Source organism: Acinonyx jubatus, chromosome D4 (assembly GCF_027475565.1).
Source record: "Acinonyx jubatus isolate Ajub_Pintada_27869175 chromosome D4, VMU_Ajub_asm_v1.0, whole genome shotgun sequence".
Classification (NCBI taxonomy): domain Eukaryota; kingdom Metazoa; phylum Chordata; class Mammalia; order Carnivora; family Felidae; genus Acinonyx; species Acinonyx jubatus.
In genome coordinates this window covers 10,267,062-10,286,585 of record NC_069391.1, presented here as the reverse complement: position 1 = coordinate 10,286,585, position 19,524 = coordinate 10,267,062, and the positions used below count along the sequence as shown (strand labels likewise).

At 40.0% G+C, this 19,524-nt stretch overlaps 1 protein-coding gene across 7 annotated transcripts in view; it reads right to left on the bottom strand.

Annotated features, from left to right (window-relative positions):
• Positions 1 to 19,524, bottom strand: part of SCAI (suppressor of cancer cell invasion) — a 148,876-nt gene that overhangs the window by 119,142 nt on the left and 10,210 nt on the right. The window contains exon 3 of one of the 7 annotated variants that reach the window (XM_053204624.1): positions 12,048 to 12,102. The exons of the other annotated variants lie outside the window; for them this stretch is intronic. The gene's annotated coding sequence lies outside the window, so the exon portion shown is untranslated. The remainder of the gene's footprint in view (positions 1 to 12,047; positions 12,103 to 19,524) is intronic. 7 annotated transcript variants of the gene reach the window in all.

Sequence of the window (19,524 nt, the reverse complement as noted above, 5' to 3'; positions counted from 1 at the left end):
AATAGTAATAATAATAGCTAACATTTGCAGAGTGCTTACCATGTTAAGCACTATTCTGAGCACTTCACAAGCATTCATGTAGTCCTCAAAACAAAGTACCTGAGGTACATACTATTATTATTCCCATTTTACAGTTGAAGAAACCGAGATACACGTAAGTGAAGTACCTTGCTCAACAGTCCAGAGCTAGTAAAGGGCAAAGCCCAGCTCTTAACCACGATCCGACACTTGCATCTGCTGGACAGGCTATAATGTAGCTGCAGCCTGAGCTCAAAATAAAGCTTTTCTGTAAAAAGAAATTTTTCTCACATTAAGCAGAAAAAAAAGTTTTGCTTCTTCAAAAAGTTCTTTAATGCTGTTAAAACAGCATACATTTTTAAAATAATTAATATCAACATCCTACAGTCCAGAAGTAAACCAGACTGATTTTAAGTCTTGCCCTAGAGAAGATTTTAACGTAGATCAGTTACAATGACCGCTTATAACCGAAATTGCAGGGCCATCTCTATTCCTTTTAGTGTTTTGTAACATCAGTTTAAAACCCATCTGTGAACTTCAAGGGGCGCTCATAATGGAAGAGAGTGTGTCATCGATGCAGAAGCGGCCGAGAAAGCTTATAAATAATTTCTTAATAACCTCTCAATTCTAAGAACCTAAACCTATTCTTATTTTATATAAAGGATCAACATCGTTTTTGTTTCCTGAATATAAATGGTTTTCAAAGGGGCTTGGCAGTTTTCACTGTTACTGGCAGGGAACTAAAAGCTGACACTCCAACATTTAGAAGCCATGAGGTGGTAAGAAAACCAATGCCATCACCATACATTTGAAATTTCCAGTAACTCACTAAACCAACAGTAATTAAGGAAAGGCTCTATTTTCCCAAGTGCTACAGGTGTTCCTACTCCCTTCATGACACTGGGCAAATTAAGTTACTCTTATCTCAGCTGTACCTGCCTTGTTTCTCTTCCCCACAAAATAAAGGAATCCAAATAGATATTCCTTAAAAGTCCTTTAGGCTCAAAATTTCTGTAATTCTGTATAGTCTATATCTGAATGTATAGAGACGGGAAATGTTTATTTTAGAAACAAAAAGAACCACAGCTAAATACTTTGGCATGATTACTTACTTTACATTTTCTACATTTCCATTTTGGGCACAGAAAAGGAAACTGTTTACTTATATTTTATTCCCAAGAACTTAAAGCCTCTCTCCTAATACTTTTTCTAAACCTCATCTCAGAGAATAAACAGTATGTAGGAAAAAGATATAAATAAGTTAATATTTATTCAACATAATCTTAGAAAAATTCTTGGGGCGCCTGAGTGGCTCAGTAGGTTGAACATCCGACTTCGGCTCAGGTCATGATCTCAGTTTGTGAGTTCGAGCCCCACATCAGGCTCTGTGCTAATAGTTCAGAGCCTGGAGCCTGCTTGGGATTCTGTGTCTCCCTCTCTCTCTGCCCCTCCCCCATTCGTGCTCTGCTGTCTCTCAAAAATAAAATAAAAACATTAAAATACACATATATAATCTTAGAAAAATTCTTAAATTTGGGGTTAAATTTTTTAAACAGTTTAAATTACCTAACTATAATTCTGACTGTTCAACATAAAAGCGTGATAAAAAATATAAGCATTGGAAGATTTATTTCCAATGGCCTAGCCATCCAGTAACATTTTTTAGCATTGTAAGCTTTATTTCCTGCCTGACATCCTCAGGGATCTAGTTTGACAGCTCCCCTGTACAATTTCTACTACGAGACTTTCCTGGCCTCTCTTGGCACATGTAAACTGCTGCTAGGTAATATTTCTTTTGGCAACAGACTACATACTTTATAGAAACAGACCTTCAATTGAACCCTCTCCACTCAAACACACATTCTTCCCTAACATGTAAATCTTTTTCTTTTTTTTTTCTTAGAGAGACAGAAAGAGAGCACGGAGAGAGGGGGAGAAAGAGAGAGAGAAAGACAGAGAGATACAGAGAGAGAGAGAGAGAGAGAGAGAGAGAGAGAGAGAGAGAGAAAGAATCCCAAGCAGGCTCCATGCTCAGTGCAGAGCCCGACACAGGCCTCAATCCCATGACCCGATCCTATGACCTTGGGATCATGACCTGAGCTGAAATCAAGAGTCAGATGCTCAACCAACTGAGTCACCCAGGCACCCCTAACATGTGAATCTTAAACTAAGTCCACTACAACAAGATGGGCACATTTAAGGTATTGAAAGGTGATTCACTAAATTTTCTGCAATAATAGAATCTTAGTTACAATCTCTCCTGAATGGATATAAAAAATCATTTTGTAAATCATATTCTGAATTAGAATTATTTTTCTTTTTTCAATTGCCCTAGAATTATAAACAGATATCTAATCTACTAAATTTTAGGAAATAAAGATACAATTGAGCAAAATCTAGAAAAATAAATACAACAATATAAACGGTACATCTAAAGCATAAGAACTATACTATTCCCATTTTTTAATTTAATAATTCTAGCCAACAATAGCCCATTACCAAAGAACTAAAATGTACCTTTAGAGACTGAAAGAGCCCAAATGAAGTTCTATAACAACTACTTAAATAACCGTCTCTCCTTTTAAAATCTCAATACAAATCCCATGTATGCCTTAATTTAACTTTAATATCTATTTGCAATTTAAGTATCTGCTTGGCCATAAGCTTCCAGTGACATTTTTATCAGAGATAGAACCTGCCTGCTAGTTTATAATATACTGCAGAAGATAAAAGAGTATACAAGTTTAAAACTATACATTATGCTGGTATGACAAAGTTTGAAAGAGCACAGGATTGGAAGATTTATTCATTATTAGATGTATGACCTTGAACAGATCATTTGTCTTCTTAGAAAATCAGCTGACCAAAACTTAAATGTAAACAAATGAAAAATATGAATGGTTCTGTATCTATTAAAAAATAAGCTGTAATTAAACAGTTTCCCTAATGAAATCACCACAAAAAAAAAAAAAAAAAAAAAAAGAAATCACCACATGGCTTCACCAGAGAATTTTTCTAACCATTCATGGAAGAAAAAGCACCAGTATTAACAGAACGTTTCTAGAGAAGAAGAATAAATGTTTCCCAACCCATTTTATAAACCGGGATAGCCCTGATGTCAAAACCCGAAGAAGGGCAGTATATGAACATAAACACAGATTCAAAAACTCTAAAAAATATACCAATAAATTGAAATATAGCAATATATAAAAAAAGATAATGCATCACGACTAAGTATGGTTCATTCCAGAAATGGAAGGTTGATTTAAAACATCAGAAAAAAATCAATTAATGTAATTCAACACATATTAATAGAAAAAAAAAAAGGGAAAAAATCATATGATCATCTCAATAGACACAGAAAAAAAGCATTTGACAAAATTAAACACCCTTTCAGGATTTTAAAAAAGATCTCAAAGGGGCACCTGGGTGGCTCAGTCGGTTAAGCGTCTGACTTTGGCTCAGGTCATGATCTCACAGCTCTTGAGTTCAAGCCCTGCATCGGGCTCTGTACTGACAACTCAGAGCCTGGAGTCTGCTTTGGATTCTGTCTCCCTCTCTCTCTGCCCCACCCCAGCTTGCGCTCTGTCTCTCTCAAAAATGAATAAATGTTAAAAAATTTTTTTTTTACAAAGAGCTCAAAGACTTCCACTTCTGGCTAAGATGTAATAACAAGGACCAGATTTACCCCCTTAAAACAACCAAAAGAAAGCAGATGAAATAGTTTAGATAACAAACAATAGTTTTCAAGACACTGTACATCATCAGGCAACAAAAAACAGTGATCTCTGAGGACAAAAAGTGAATCCTACAATTGCCCCAGTTCACCAACCTTGAGAGCATTTCCAGGGTGTGACAGGGAAGAGGAGCCCAGGCAGAGCCCAAGGAATATCCTAAATTGAAAAGATAGAGCTTAGAGTCCAGGGAGACATGGCAGCTAGAGTTCACAGGGCAGAATATTGTAGAGGAAAAAGCTAAACAGAGAGAAAATACTGGAGATTTGTGGGCAGTTCCTCTAAAGTATTCTACTAAAGTATGCACCAGTCTATGCATGCAAGAAAACTATCAAAGACAGAGGAAAAAAATCATCCGAGACGATTAGAGGCAACAGTGCCTAGAGTTTACAAAGGCCAGTAGTAGTGCCTGTTTCCACTAGCCAGCCTTAGAAAGCCTTATAATTTCCTGGTAGAGTATTCCAAAGGATCTTGCCACAGTAGTAAAGAATGATAAGCCCTAATGATGATAGCCCTAAATGTTGCTTTGGTCCCACTGTTGCTTAAAAACCTTAAAACCAAAAGGATCAAAATATTTCTAAATAATTTAACTGCAAGCCAGGAAAATCTCCAGAAATGTAGAAGAAAGAAAGAACAAAACAAAACTCCAGTCCCCCCACCCAATCAATGTCTGGCCCCCAAACAAAAATGGCAAGATATGCAAAGAAACAGGAAAATATGGCCAGCGATGATGAGAAAAATCAACCAATCAAAATCAACCCAGAACTGACATTAAAATAGTTATCATAACTATAGGTGTGAGCAACCTTTTTCTGTAAAGGGCCAGATAGTAAATTAGTAAATATTTTAGGCTTTGTGAGCCAGACAGTCTCTGTCACTCCTATTCAACTCTGCTGTTGGACAAAATTTTGCCACATGAAAAACAGGATATACCAAAAACAAACAAACAAAAAAACCAAACAACAAAAAACAACCAAGAAACATATATAAAGGTACTTGCTTTCATTAATCATCAGAGGAATGCTAAGTGACACAACATTGTACCCCAGTAGCAACAAGCACACTCAACATCTAGATTTTGATTGATTGATTGATCTTTAATTTTTATTTTTTTTAGTAGGCTTCATGCCCAACATGGTGCTTACACTCATGACCCTGAGATCAAGAGTTGCATGTTTGGGGCACCTGGGTGGCTCAGTAGTCTGAGCATCCAACTTCAGCTCAGGTCATGATTTCATGGTTCATGAGTTCGAGCCCCACATCGGGCTCAGTGCTAACAGCTCAGAGCCTGGAGCCTACTTTGAATTCTGTGTCTCTCTCTTTGCCCCTCCCCCCCCAAAATAAATAAACATTAGAAAATTAAGAAAAATAAATAAATGTAATGTAAATGTTCATGTGTAGAACAGAAAACTAGGTAAAAACTTAAAAAAGCAAAATAAAGTATGGATGTCAGTTAATAATTTCTTTTAAAAATAGTACATATATATATTTTTTTCTCTGACCTCTCTTAAATGCTATATGATCATTATAAAAGAAATGTGGGGGCACCTGGCTGCTCACTAGGTACAGCATGGGACTCTGGACCTCAGGATCGTGAGTTTAAGCCCTGTGCTGAGGGTAGAGTTTACTTAAAAATAGTAATAAATTTTTTTCAAAACAGGAAATGTTGGGGGCACCTGGGTGGCTCATCAGTTAAGCATCTAACTTCGGCTCAGGTCATAATCTCACGGTTCATGGATTCGAGCCCTGTGTCAGGCTCTCTGCTGTCCATGCAGAGCCTGCTTTGGGTCCTCTGTCTTCCTCTCTCTGCACTTCCCCAGCTCATGCGCACGCTCTCCCTCTCTCTCAAAAATAAACATTAAAAATTTTAAAGAAAAAGAGGAAATGTGAAAAACCCAGAAAATATACAAATAAATAAAAATTCTACTCCTTTGGGGTACCTGGCTGGCTCAGTCAATAGAGCATATGACTCAATCTCAGCATTGCGAGTCGGAGCCCCCACACTGGGTGTAGAGATTACTTAAAAATAAAAATCTTAAGGGCGCCTGGGTGGCTCAGTAGGTTAGGCAACTGACTTCAGCTCAGGTCATGATCTCGGTCCATGAGTTTGAGCCCCACGTGGGCTCTGTGCTGACAGCTCAGAGCCTGGAGCCTGCTTCAGATTCTGGGTCTCCCTCTCTCTCTCTGCCCCTCCCCACTCACACTCTGTCTCTCTCTGTCTCTCTCTGTCTCTCAGAAATAAATAAACATTTAAAAAAAATTGAGGGTGCCTGGGTGGCTCAGTTGGTTAAGCCTCCGACTTTGCCTCAGGTCATGATCTTGAGGTCCATGAGTTCGAGCCCTGAATTGGGCTCTATGCTGACAGCTCAGAGCCTGGAGCCTGTTTGGGATTCTGTGTCTCCCTCTCTCTGCTCCTCCCCTGCTCACACTCCGTCTCCCTCTCTCTCTCAAAAATAAATAAATGTTAAAAAAAAATTTTAATTAAAAAAATAAAATAAAAAATCATAAAAAAAAAAAAACCAAAACCTCTACTCCTTGAAGATAACCATGATTTATACTCCAAGGCTGTGGTTCCCAAACTGTGTGTTCAGGCACCCAGGTCACCACAGCAAATTTACAAGCATACTGCAGGACATATTACACTTTCAAGGGAAACACAGTGACATCTGTCGGATACCACACAAACTACAAGTTCTAGGTAGTTGAGTTCTAACATTAGAGCACTTTATATTTCAATAATGTCATATCTTGTGAAGCTGGTTTTTCAGCTGTTGTTGTCATAAAAAGAAAATATCTGTGAAAATCATATGGTATGGGAGGCGAGATGAGGTATCCAATATGATCCCATGGTTTGAGAAGTGAAGGGCCCAAATGACAGTAGTTATTTAAGAATGAAAGTTTAAATGTTTTCTTAAAAAAAAAAAGATCCAGGGGCACCTGGGTGGCTCAGTCGGTTAAGCGTCTGACTTCAGCTCAGGTCACGATCTCACGGTGAGTTCGAGCCCCGTGTCGGGCTCTGGGCTGATGGCTCAGAGCCTGGAGCCTGCTTCCGATTCTGTGTCTCCCTCTCTCTCTCTGCCCCTCCCCCATTCATGCTCTGTCTCTCTCTGTCTCAAAAATAAATAAACGTTAAAAAAAAAATTAAAAAAAAAAAGATCCATAATAGTATTATCATTCACCTATCACAATGGCTCAAATTTTAAAATACCAAGTGCCGGCAAGAAAGTAAGAAACTGGAATTCCCACAGAAGTAGCTGGTGGGAGTTTACAATAGTACATCCACTTTAGGAATCAATGTCAATATTTACTTGACAATGCCCATTTTATATGACCCTGGAAGTCTTCAGACATATATCCTAACAAACTCTTGTACACGTACAGGAGGTGCTTTAAGAAAATGTCTGTGGTTGTTTGTAACTGAGAGACAATTCAATCGCTCATAGATAAGACAATGGATAAACTGCGAGACCATCATCACGGAACTGTGAAAACGAACGGCACACGTGTATGTGCGTCAACGTGAACAGATCTCAGTCCTAATGTTGACTAAAGCAAACCAAAGAAGAAATCCAGTATGATGTCATGTATTTAAAGCTTAACAAATCTAGAACCGAACAATATATGTACAGTTAAACCCATATGTTGTAAAACCATGAAAGAAAATACAAGGGAATGGAAACGATTCCAACATAGTGCTTTCCTCTAACAGGAGAGGGGAGGAAGTGAATGCCATACAAGAGAGGCATATGAGGAAATTTCAAAGTATTGATAATGTACTAATTTTAAAGCTGGACAGTGGGAACAAAGATACTAATTTTATTATTCTTCTTTAAAGTATATATATGTTGGGGCGGTTCTCGCGGTTTGTGGGTTTGAGCCCTACATCAGGCTCTCTGCTGTCAGTGCAGAGCCCGCTTGGGATCCTCTGTCTCCCTCTCTCTGCCCCTCCCACACATGTGTCTTGTGCTCTCTCTCTCTCTCACTCTGTCTCAAAAATAAACATTAAAAAATTTTTTAATAAAGTATACATGTCATATGTGCTTTTTTTGTATACATGTTAGATTTCATTTTAAAATAATTAAGGTACACATGATTTATTCAACAAAATATTTCTTAAAAACCCACTGCGTTCCAGGCATTTTCTGTGCTTTACAAAGAAACAGCCCTGCCCTCATAGAGCTTACATTCTAGTAGAGGAAGAAGACAGAAAGCAACACTCAGATTAAATGAATGAAAAAAAAACCCCACAAAGCCCAACATTTTTTTAATTAAAAAAATTAAAAGTAGGGGGGCCTGGGGGGCTCAGTCAGTTAAGTGTCTGATTTTGGCTCAGGTCATGGTCTCATAGTTCATGAGTTCAAGCCCCATGTCGGGCTCTGTGCTAAAGGCTCGGAGCCTGGAGCCTGCTTCGGATTCTGTGTCTCCCTCTCTCTCTGCCCCTCCCCCACTCATGCTCTGTCTCTGTCTCTGTCTCAAAATAAATAAACATTAAAAAAAATTTTTTTTAATTAAAAGTAGAGCGGAGAAAGAGATATCAGGAGCACAGGGCAGATTGTCATATGAAATACTGAATTTAACTTGAGATGTTTAAAATTTTTATTACAAGTAAAATTGTATTATAAATAAAAACTTAGATGTTTAACAGTTTGTAAGATACTAGGAAAAATTTAAAAGGTCAAACCCATCAACAATATATTAAGAGAAAACCATCAATATATTAAGAGAATCCCAATCAAGTAAATTGTCCATTAAAAGTCCTCAGAATATTTTTTAAAAATACTAAGCATGTCTAGATACTTTTAGAATACCTGTTAAACAAATGATTGCCTGTACATGAAATGTCTTAATTACATTTTCAGAGCTATCATTTTCCATAAAATAAAATTTTTAAAGAATTTCTGAAAATGAATGGCTCAATTCCCATTTACCCTTCACCTATTACATTTATTTCTTTATGTAGTGTCAATTTTCAAGTAGAACACACACACACACACACACACACACCAGAACATGCTGCCAAGGATAAAACAGTCTAAAATATGAGAGCAGAAAGAAAAATGTGAGGCCTTCAGGAATACGATGCTGACTGAATCAAAGACTGCATTCCTGTACCTGAAGATGTTTCCACTCGGTAACATTTCAAATTACTCGTCCACCATCTAGTTTCCACCATCTAGTTTCCGGCATAAGGCTGTTTATTATCCAGGAAAATCAAGTGACATCACTTACATCTCTGCCTTTAAATATTCTATCTAAGAGACGCTTGAGCTCTCTCAATAGCATGAGCTTTCTGGAAACAGAATTGTTTTCATTCTTAATGGTCTTTATTTTCTTGACTACTTAAAAGTAAAGTTGCACTACACTATCCCAAACAACTACTTTTACCTAATAACCACTAGAGAGGATAAATTACACTATGTCAATTATACAAATTGGTAAAATAAAAAAAAATGGTTTTAGAAGCTTGAGGAAGTTTGAAATTTGAAACCAGAAGACATGTATATCAAAGAACTGTTTTCATTTTACTTATGGGACTTTAATAAAGCCTCATAGGAAATTATCTCCACCAAAACTTAAAAAAGAAAAAAGCCAATATCACTATTTTAGTCTGTAACAGTAAAAATATTATAGAGACAGACAAAGACTATGTTTGTCTTGCCTGAGCCACTTCCTAGTTGTGTTATTCTGGGTAAATCACTTCACTTTCCCGAGCCTCAGTTTCTCTATTTGTAAATGGGAGCAACACCATCCGTCTTCTAATGAAGAAACAAATACAAATCCAAACTGCTTATAAGCACCAACCAGCACCCTGGGAATTAAGTAATTGTCTCTCAGACCCCTCCTCCTATTTAGTTCATTAACTCTATTCTGTAATCAACCTGAATGCTAAACAAGTAAGAATTGATAAAAACAAACAGTGAACTCAATACCTAAGATCTATACATTTTATTGCATTAAAGTATTCATTAATAAAGTTAAAAGGTTTGTTAAAAAACATATTTGAGAAACCACTGGCTAATACATCAATAAATGCCAGTCATTATCAAGAAGCCCATGGAGCAAAAAAAAAAAAAGAAGAAGAAGAAGAAGAAGAAGAAGAAGAAGAAGAAGAAGAAGAAGAAGAAGTAGTAGTCCATGGAGTGCCTGGGTGGCTCAGTTGGTTGAGCATCGGACTCTTGATTTCAGCAGCTCAGGTCATGATCTCAGGGTTGTGGGACAGAGCCCTACATTAGGCTCAGTATTAAATGTAGAGCTTGCTTGAGATTCTCTTCCTCTCTCTGCCCCTCTCCCCCACTCACAGTGTCTCTTTCTTGAAAATAAAAAAAATAATAATGATAAAAACACAAATTAAAAAAAAAAATAGAAGTCCAAAAACCAGCACGCTTATTCTGAAATTTCTTCATCACTTTCTCCCTAATCTTTTTTCCCAAAGGAGTCCTTCTGGTCTTCACTTCTTTTTTTTTTTTTTTTTTAATTAATTTTTTTTTAATTTTATTTGAGAGAGAGAGAAAGAGAGAGAGTAGCAGAGAGGGGAAGAGGCAAAGAGAGAGAATCCCAAGCAGGCTCCATGCTCAGTTGAGAGCCCGACACAGATCTCAATCCCATGACCCGATCCCATGACCCTGGGATCCCAACCTGAGCTGAAATCAGAAGCCAGATGCTCAACCAACAGAGCCACCCAGGCACCCCTGGTCTTCACCTCTTAAGTGAAGCCTTAAGCCTTAAAAAAAAAAAAAAAACTAAAACAATTAATTCTTTAGTCCTTTTAGACTTCTGAGCATCCCTCTGTCCCTAACTTCTTAGGAATATTTACTCCATCATTTCAGATTGCAACCTTTCTGTTGGTTATCCTTCCCCTCCCTTGTCTAAAAATAATAATGCCAATAATAGTGATAGTGACCAGCAGTGGTAAGAGCCAACATTTTGTGACAGTCACTATCTTAACACTTTGTATGTATGTATCACTGAAGGCTCACCACAACCCTATGAAGTAGATACCATTTTATTTAAGAAACTGTGCTACAGAGAAGAGGTCACTTTCCAAGGTCACATACCTCACCTGAATCATTCTAAAGTCACTGCTCATTACTAACATGCACACAACCTTCTATATTAGGACATAAGAATGGAGTTATATGGGCAGGGATATTACTGTCCAATTTTTGCTGTTTTGTACTACTCTTAATTAAAAAGACCCAGAGGTACCTGGGTGGCTCAGTCAGCTAAGCATCTGACTTCGGCTCAGGCCATAATCTCACAGTTTGTGAGTTCAAGCCCCAAGGAGGGCTCTGTGCTAAGAGCTCGGAGCCTGGAGCCTGCTTCAGATTCTGTCTCCCTCTCTCTCTGCCCTTCCTCCTCCCTCCCTCCCTCCCTCCCTCCCTCCCTCTCTCTCTCTCTCTCTCTCTCTCTCAAAAATAAACATTAAAAAAAGACACATAATTTAATAAATACAGAAAGTGAAATCCTATGAGATAAAAATCTATAAGGGAACAGGACACAGAATCTATTTTTTTTTTCTTTTATGATACAGACAGTGGTCCTGAAGGTAGAAACACATCTTGTTTGTAAGTTGAAGCAGTTTTATATATGCAGGGTCTCTTCTCTCAGCTTTGGCAAAATGGAATACCAATTCAGTCATCTTCTGTTGTCTAACTTAGTGGCTTAAAACAACAGCCTTTAATTGTCCTCGGGAATTTGCAATTGGGTAGGGCTTGGCAGGGACAGCTCTTCTCTGCCCTAAGTGGGCACCCGCAGGGGCAGTATGATGGGGATCTGGAGGATTAGGATCTGCTTTTAGAATGGCTCACTCACATGGCTGGCGAGCTGAGGCTAGATGTCAGCTGGGAGCTCAGCTGGGGCTGAGGGCCAGGAGCTTCGGTTTCTCTCACACAGGCCTCCCACTTGAGCCCTCATAGCACAGCCTGGGAACTCGGTTCCAAAAGTGAATACCCCAAGAGAGGAAGGCAGCAGCACACAGCATCTCTATGACCCAGCCTATAAGTCACAGAGGTTTGCCTGAGCCATGCTCTATTGGTGGCAGTTACAAAGGCCTGCTCTGATTAAGAGATGGGGACACAGATCTCAACACTAGATGGGAGGAGCGTCAAGGTCACAATGTAAGTAGAACATGTGTAATGAACGATGCTATTGCAGATATCGTTGGAAAATACAGTCTATCACATCAATGGAAGGTTACATGTCCGTATATATCGAAGTTGATTTTTTGTTAATACTATTTTTTGGGTTCTATTAAGTAGACTTTTCCTGTGAGGTGTGAAGAGACTGAAAACTAACCTGGAGCTTCTCCTCCTCTGTGATGAAATGACTTCAGTGGCCTACAAGTAATTATCTTCAGGGCCAAACAATAGAGAAGAAAAAATGGTTAGGTACTAGTTAGCAACTACTAGAAAACTGAGCTTTTATATTCATTTACCCTTCAATGAAGGTTTGGCAAACATCTTGCTTTTAATAAAACTCTAAATTCTCAAATGCATAAATTTTTATTCATTCATTTCATTGTCTATTGTTACTGGCAGTAGAAACCCCTGAAAATGAAAAAGCCATAGGGGTGCCTGGGTGGCTCAGTCGGTTAAGCGTCCAACTTCAGCTCAGGTCATGATCTCATGGTTCATGGGTTTGAGCCCCACGTTGAGCTTTGTGCTGACAGCTCAGAGCCTGGGGCCCGCTTCATATTCTGTGTCTCCCTCTCTCTCTGCCCCTCCACTGCTCACACTCTGTCTCTCTCTCAAAAATAAACATTAAAAAAAATTTTTTTTAATGAAAAAGCATCAAATAGTTTCAGAGTTAACAAAGTAAGGGAAAAAGCTGAGGCACCTGCATTCTCTTTCAAAGAAGGGTTTATGGGCAGAGAGAACAAGAGATTACCAAATGAATGTTGGGGGAAAAAGATGAATCAAACCCCTAGGGCATGTGGGAAAAAAAAGAAAAAGGAGTGACTAAGAAACCAGCCAAAGCCCTGGGGATTTCACCGGCATGTTCTGTGATGCTCTTTACACATGCCCTTACAGACTCCATCCTTAAGCTATGGTTCCTTTCCCACCTATCAGAGCTAGAAATAGATCCAAAAATATCTAAATCCAGTAGTTTCCAATGTCTTCAAGTATAAGACCCTCTTTTTAAGAGTAAAAATTCTGTGGCCACCTATATGACAATTGCTGTGGTTTTATTATCTGATTATTAAGAAAAATCAATAATGATAGAAGTACTTTGAATTCACTATAACCTCTACTAGATGCCATTGGTATTTTGTACAAGGGCATATAAAATATGTAATAGCAGGTACATGAGGTATTTAATTTAGATAAAATTCTTAGGAAATACCAAATACATATCAATTACTAGTAAACATGTAAGTAAGCCATATCTGAAAAGACCGAGACTGAGGAATTTTAAAGGACTTCCTTTTCTGGTATGTTACGTAGGATTTCTCCTACTGTGCCTACGGCTGGATTCAGTAACTAATTTTTCCAGTACCCATTCTATAATTCTCTTATAAATTATGAAGAGCATTCCCCTTCTTTTCAGCTTGTATCTTAATAACTTAAAACTGGTTTAAGACAATACAGATGCATATTCCTATTTTATAAAAAAGTAAGAATCCTCTTATTCATTGAAGACAATTTCTCATCACCAGCCAGGAGTCACCACAATAGATAAATGACTTGCTTATCTATTGTTGGAAAGACAGGCTAATGGCAACTGTTCTAAATCTAAAATCTTTATTTTCAGCAGCTGTTCTCTAAAAACATATAGATAATGCTAGAGTTTGGAAATTATCACAATAATTTAAACATTCTGGGACACCTGGCTGGCTCAGTCAGAAGAGCATATGACTCTTGTTCTCAGGGTCATGACTTCAAGCCCTACACTGGGCATAGAGATTACTTTATAAATAAATAAACAAACAAACAAAACTTTAAAAGTTCTGATTGCAGGGGCACCTGGGTGGCTCAGTTAGTTAAGCGTCTGACTTCGGCTCAGGTCATGATCTCGCGGTTCGTGGGTTCGAGCCCCACGTCAGGCTCTGTGCTGCCAGCTCAGAGCCTGGAGCCTGCTTCGGATTCTGTGTCTCCCCCGTCTCTCTGCCCCTCCCCTGCTCACGCTCTGTCTCTGTCTCTTTCTCAAAAATAAAGAAACATTAAAAAAAGTTAAAAAAAAAAAGTTCTGATTGCCACTTTGCACACTTTTGGGAAACCACGTGGGAACACTCTCATCATGGGTTCCTTCATCCAGGAAGAACTTCTAGAATACTGCCAAACAGGTACATATGCTTCTGAGGCCCACAGAATATATGGAGAGAGCCTGGAAAAAGAAACCCAACTGCAAAATAAGAATATAAAGAAATGATGCGCAGGGGCACCTGGGTGGCTCAGTTGGTTAAATGTCCAACTTCAGCTCAGGTCATGATCTCACAGTTCGTGGGTTTGAGCCTCGCGTTGGGCTCTGTGCTGACAGCTCAGAGCCTGGAGCCTGCTTCAGATTCTGTGTCTCCCTTTCTGTCTCTCCCCCACTGACACTCTGTCTCTTTCAAAAATAAACATTAAAAAAAATACTAAAAAAAAAAAAAAAAAAAAAAAGAATGATGCCTAGCCTTAGTGTGAAATGTTTCCAAAACAACTGCCAAGTTTACAAAAATACAAGCATTTCTTTTGCTGAGCTTGTGGTGAAGATGGCCATTTACAGCAGACTGCATCCATGAACAGAACCCACAGCTCATTGTGCAGAAGCTATGACAAGTTTAGGAGCACCCTGGCAAACCAGGGATGAGACAAAAGAAGGCCATAAAAAAATACAAGGCTTGGGGCGCCTGGATGGCTCAGTTGGTTAAGAGTTTGACTCTTGATCTCAGCTCAGGTCTTGATCTCAGGTGAGTTCAAGCCCCTCACTGGGATCTATGCTGGGTGTGAAGCCTACTTTATTTTTTTTTTAATATTTTTTTTTCAACGTTTATTTTTGGGACAGAGAGAGACAGAGCATGAACGGGGGAGGGGCAGAGAGAGAGGGAGACACAGAATCGGAAACAGGCTTCAGGCTCTGAGCCATCAGCCCAGAGCCTGACGCGGGGCTCGAACTCACGGACCGCGAGATCGTGACCTGGCTGAAGTCGGACGCTTAACCGACTGCGCCACCCAGGCGCCCCTGTGAAGCCTACTTTAAAAAAATAATAAAAATTTAAAAAATTAAAAAGATGAGGCTTATATACTAGAGTTCTCCTGAGAAACAGAACCAACAGGATGTGTAATTGTGTGAATCTACATAGAGAGACTGGATAATAACTGGATTATGCAATTATGGAGGCCAAAAAGTCCCGAGATCTGCAGTCAACAAGCTGAGACCCAGGAGAGCCAATAGTGTAGTATTGGTTGGAGTCTGAAAGCCTAAGAACCAGGGAAGTTTATGGTGTAAGTTCCAGTCTGAGAGCCAGCAGGCTCGGGACCCAAGAAGAGCAAGGTTTCAGCTTGAGTCCAAAGGCAAGAGAAGACTGATATCCCAACTCAAGCAGTCTGGCATGAAGAGTTCCCCCTTATTCAGCCTTTTTGTTCTTCTCAGGTCTTCAACTGATTGAATGAGGCCAACCCATCTCGGGGAGGGCAAGCTACCTTACTCAGTCCACAAATTCAAATGTTACTCTCACCCAAAAACATCCTGACACACAGCCAAAATAATATTTGACCAAATGTCTAGGCACCCCGTGACTGAGTCAAGTTGATACATAAAATTAACCATCAGTAGCTTACCTAAGTGTGATCTGCCCACTCTTCCCAGACAGCCAAGAAGGGGTAGGAAAAAAGTTCAAAACCTGGTGACAGATACCAGGCAGAGGAAAAGTGAATTTCACTGGGCAACGACGTTCTGGCTCTTGCCTTAATAAGAGTGAACATGAGCATGGGAATCTGTGGGACAAAAGACCAGGGACTCCGAAGAGAAAAGCAAATGGGTAGAGATTCAGCTATTACAACAGGCACACATCACTGCCTGAAAGTAAACTGTCCTGCAATGCCTTTAATCAAAAGACGGCTGCTTCCAAAACACATATACAGACACACAGGCACACAGTGCCCATCAGAGACCTATCCAGAAGGAGAGAAAGCTTAGCCAGAGATTCATCCCTTGGGTACAATAGAGCCAGTGTGGAAAGAAAAGAGACTACCTCCCTCCCCCGCCAAAAAAAATCACAGGCTCATATAACTCAGCCCTTGTAAAGCCAGGATAGTAAGTCAAGCTTTTGGCCAGGGCGGTAGTCATCTCAAGGCTCAACTAATTCAGGATCCCTTTCCAAGCTCACTCATGTGGTTGGTGGCTGGCAGTCTCTCTTCCTTACCATGTGGCCCTCGCCATTGACTGCCTGTCCCCACAACGTGGCAAGTGACTCTTGTCTGTCCAGGGCCATCTCACATCATGGCAGCCAGCCTCCTTCAGAGGGAGTGATGAGAGACAGAAGGAAAGAAACAAACCAAAGTCTCCTGACGACCTGATTTGGGAAGTGAGGTCTCATCACTTCCACGGCACAAAGTCCAGCCCACACTCAAGGAGAGGAGAATTAAGCTCCATCTTTTAAAGAAAGGAAAATCAAAGAATTTGTGGACAGTCTTTAAAACCACTACAGAGATTAAAACAATTGTTGAACGTAAAAAAAAGGAGCTGGATAGTTATTAAGACATCAATGGACGTTTTGTTTTCACTGTATTCCCCAGACCCCAAGAAGACGGTCCTTGCCTCAAGGGAGGTTCGTTTTTGTTTTCTGAAAATGTGAGCTCCTTGAGGAGATGATGCTGAGGGGAGGGGGGGAGCTACAATACCTTTGAGGGCATGAAGGTAGAAACGAGAAGAAAAAAGGAGTGAACTGTCTGGTAAGGGGAAGGAATTCTTTGGGACCCACAAAAAGAAGAGGCCTGCAAGCCCACTTCCTGCCAGGGCTCTAGATAAATGACAGGTCCTCAGAGGGAGACGGGTGTGTGCTGTACCCAGGAAAGCTGACACTTCTACACCAGAATCCCCACACCTAGTAAAAATCCGTGTGCCTAAAGTTGGCCCTAACTGTTAGAGCCACCGAACTTCAAGGAACCATATCCTCTTACACAACATGCTTACCAGTCACAGCCATTATGGACTGAAAACGAACCTTTCACCCTTTGCCTGGTTCCTCACAAGCCTCTCAGATTCCTGTACAACCCTAAGGAGGGATGGATACCCATTCTTAATCACTGAGATTGAATTTTTCTCATCAGTTTGGTGGATTAGGGGTGGGGGGAGCACATGTCCCAAGGTTGGATTTAATTTCATTTGAAGGAATTAAAACATTGTAACATTTCTTGGTTACCTGATTTTGTTAAATGTAATTTGTATCTACTATATGGTCAACTAACTTACCAACTTATGGATATCTTTTTAACTTATCCACCTTGGTAGTTTTTTAAAAAGTTACAAGGGGCACCTGGGTGGTTCAGTCACTTAAGCATCCGACTTTGGTTCAGGTCATGATCTCACGGTTCTGAGTTCAAGCCCCACGTCAGGCTCTGTACTGACAGCTCAGAGCCTGGTGCCTGCTTCAGATTCTTTGTCTCCCTCTCTCTCTGCTCCTCCCCTGGTTCACACTCTGTCTCTGTCTCTCTCTCTCTCTCAAAATAAATAAACATTAAAAAAAAATAAAGTTCTGAACAGGTTGCTCCATCGAAACATTAAGATTTTTCCATTAGTAATATATATTTTTAAATTTTTTTATATGTTTATTTATTTTTGACAGAGAGAGAGAGAAAGAGAGACAGAGCATGAGTGGGGGAGGGGCACAGAGCGAGGGAGACACAGAACCCGAAGCAGGCCCCAGGTTCCAAGCTGTCAGCACAGAGCCCGACACGGGGCTTGAATTCACGGACTGCGAGATCATGACCTGACCTGAAATCGGACACTCAACCGACTGAGCCACCCAGGCGCCCCTCCATTAGTAATCTATTACCCACGATTTTTTCTAGGCTATTCTCTCCTACAGAAAGTATATAGTAGCTTTGGGGAGCCTGGGTGGCTCAGTCGGTTGAGCGTCCAACATCAGCTCAGGTCATGATCTCGCAGTTCGTGGGTTCAAGCCCTGCATCGGGCTCTGTGCTGACAGCTCAGAGCCTGGAAGCCTGCTTCAGATTCTGTGTCTCCCTCTCTCTCTGCCCCTCCCCTGCTCACAGTCTGTCTCTGTCTCTCAATAATAAATGTTAAAAAAAAAAATTTTTTTAATTCAGATTGTGGGAAACTCTTAATAATGAACATGGTTCCTTCAACAAATAAACAGCATGGGGGAAAACAGAGTGGGAAAACTACAGATTTAAAAAACCGTGAAGGGCGCCTGGATGGCTCAGTGGGGTGAGCATCCGACTCTTGATTTCACCTCAAGTCATGATCCCAGGGTGATGGGATCAAGCCCCACATCAGGCTCCATGCTCAGCCTGAAGACTCTCTATCCCTCTCCTGCTCACTCTCTCCTTCTCTCTCTCTCTCAAATAAAAAAAAATAAAATAAAATTTAAGTAAATAAATGTGAGATCTAATCAAAAGATTGCAAGTTACAAACCTGATCTGAATCTTTGAACAAACACATATTTTATTTTATTTTATTTTATTTTAAAAAAACTTTTTTTTCAACGTTTATTTATTTTTGGGACAGAGAGAGACAGAGCATGAACGGGGGAGGGGCAGAGAGAGAGGGAGACACAGAATCGGAAACAGGCTCCAGGCTCTGAGCCATCAGCCCAGAGCCTGACACGGGGCTCGAACCCACGGACCGCGAGATCGTGACCTGGCTGAAGTCAGACGCTTAACCGACTGCGCCACCCAGGCACCCCTGAACAAACACATATTTTAAAAAATGATTAGCCAAATGTAGAAATCTGAACACTGATAAGATATCTGATAACACTAAGGGAATATTTTTAAGTTATTGTCAATAGTATTGTGGTAATGTGTTTTAAAAGAGTCCTTGATCTTTCAACAACACACACTCACACATTTACAGATGAAAACTATGTATGGCATATGCTTCAGGTAGAGTAGGAAGGTATACAGATGAAACGGGATTTAGTTTATAATCATTGACGCTGGGTGAACAATTTAAGTTCACTGTAGCATTCCGATATTGTCTGTGTCTGAAATTTTCCATATTAAAAATACATATACATACACATATAAAGTAGACGTGGAGCCTTACAGGCTAGGCTGTTTAACTTTCTTCTGCCTACTTCTGACATCCTGCCTTCCAAGGAGTCCTCGAATTAGTCCCAATGAACCTTTGGACTCATTTTTTTAACACCCTTAAAAATCACTGCTTGGGACGCCTGGATGGCTCAGTCGGTTGAGCATCCGACTTCGGCTCAGGTCATGGTCTCGCAGTTCGTGAGTTCAAGCCCCGCATCGGGCTCTATGCTAACAAACAGCTCAGAGCCTGGAGCCTGTTTCGGATTCTGTGTCTCCCTCTCTCTCTCTCTCCCCCTCCCCTGCTCATGCTCTGTCTCTCTCTGTCTCTCAAAAATAAGTAAATGTTTAAAAACTAATAATAAATAAATAAATAAATACATAAATAATCACTGCTTTAGCCTGTCTAGGTTTTACTCGAGTACAGTATTACCATGAAAATGCTGACCACTTTGACTGTACCATCTTGGGCTCCTGCAGAATCTGTTTTTACAGAACCGAATTTTGGTGTTATGTCCGTAGGTTTTCACTGACACAGGCTGGAAGAAACAGCTTTACCAACACCACTGCATTTCTGT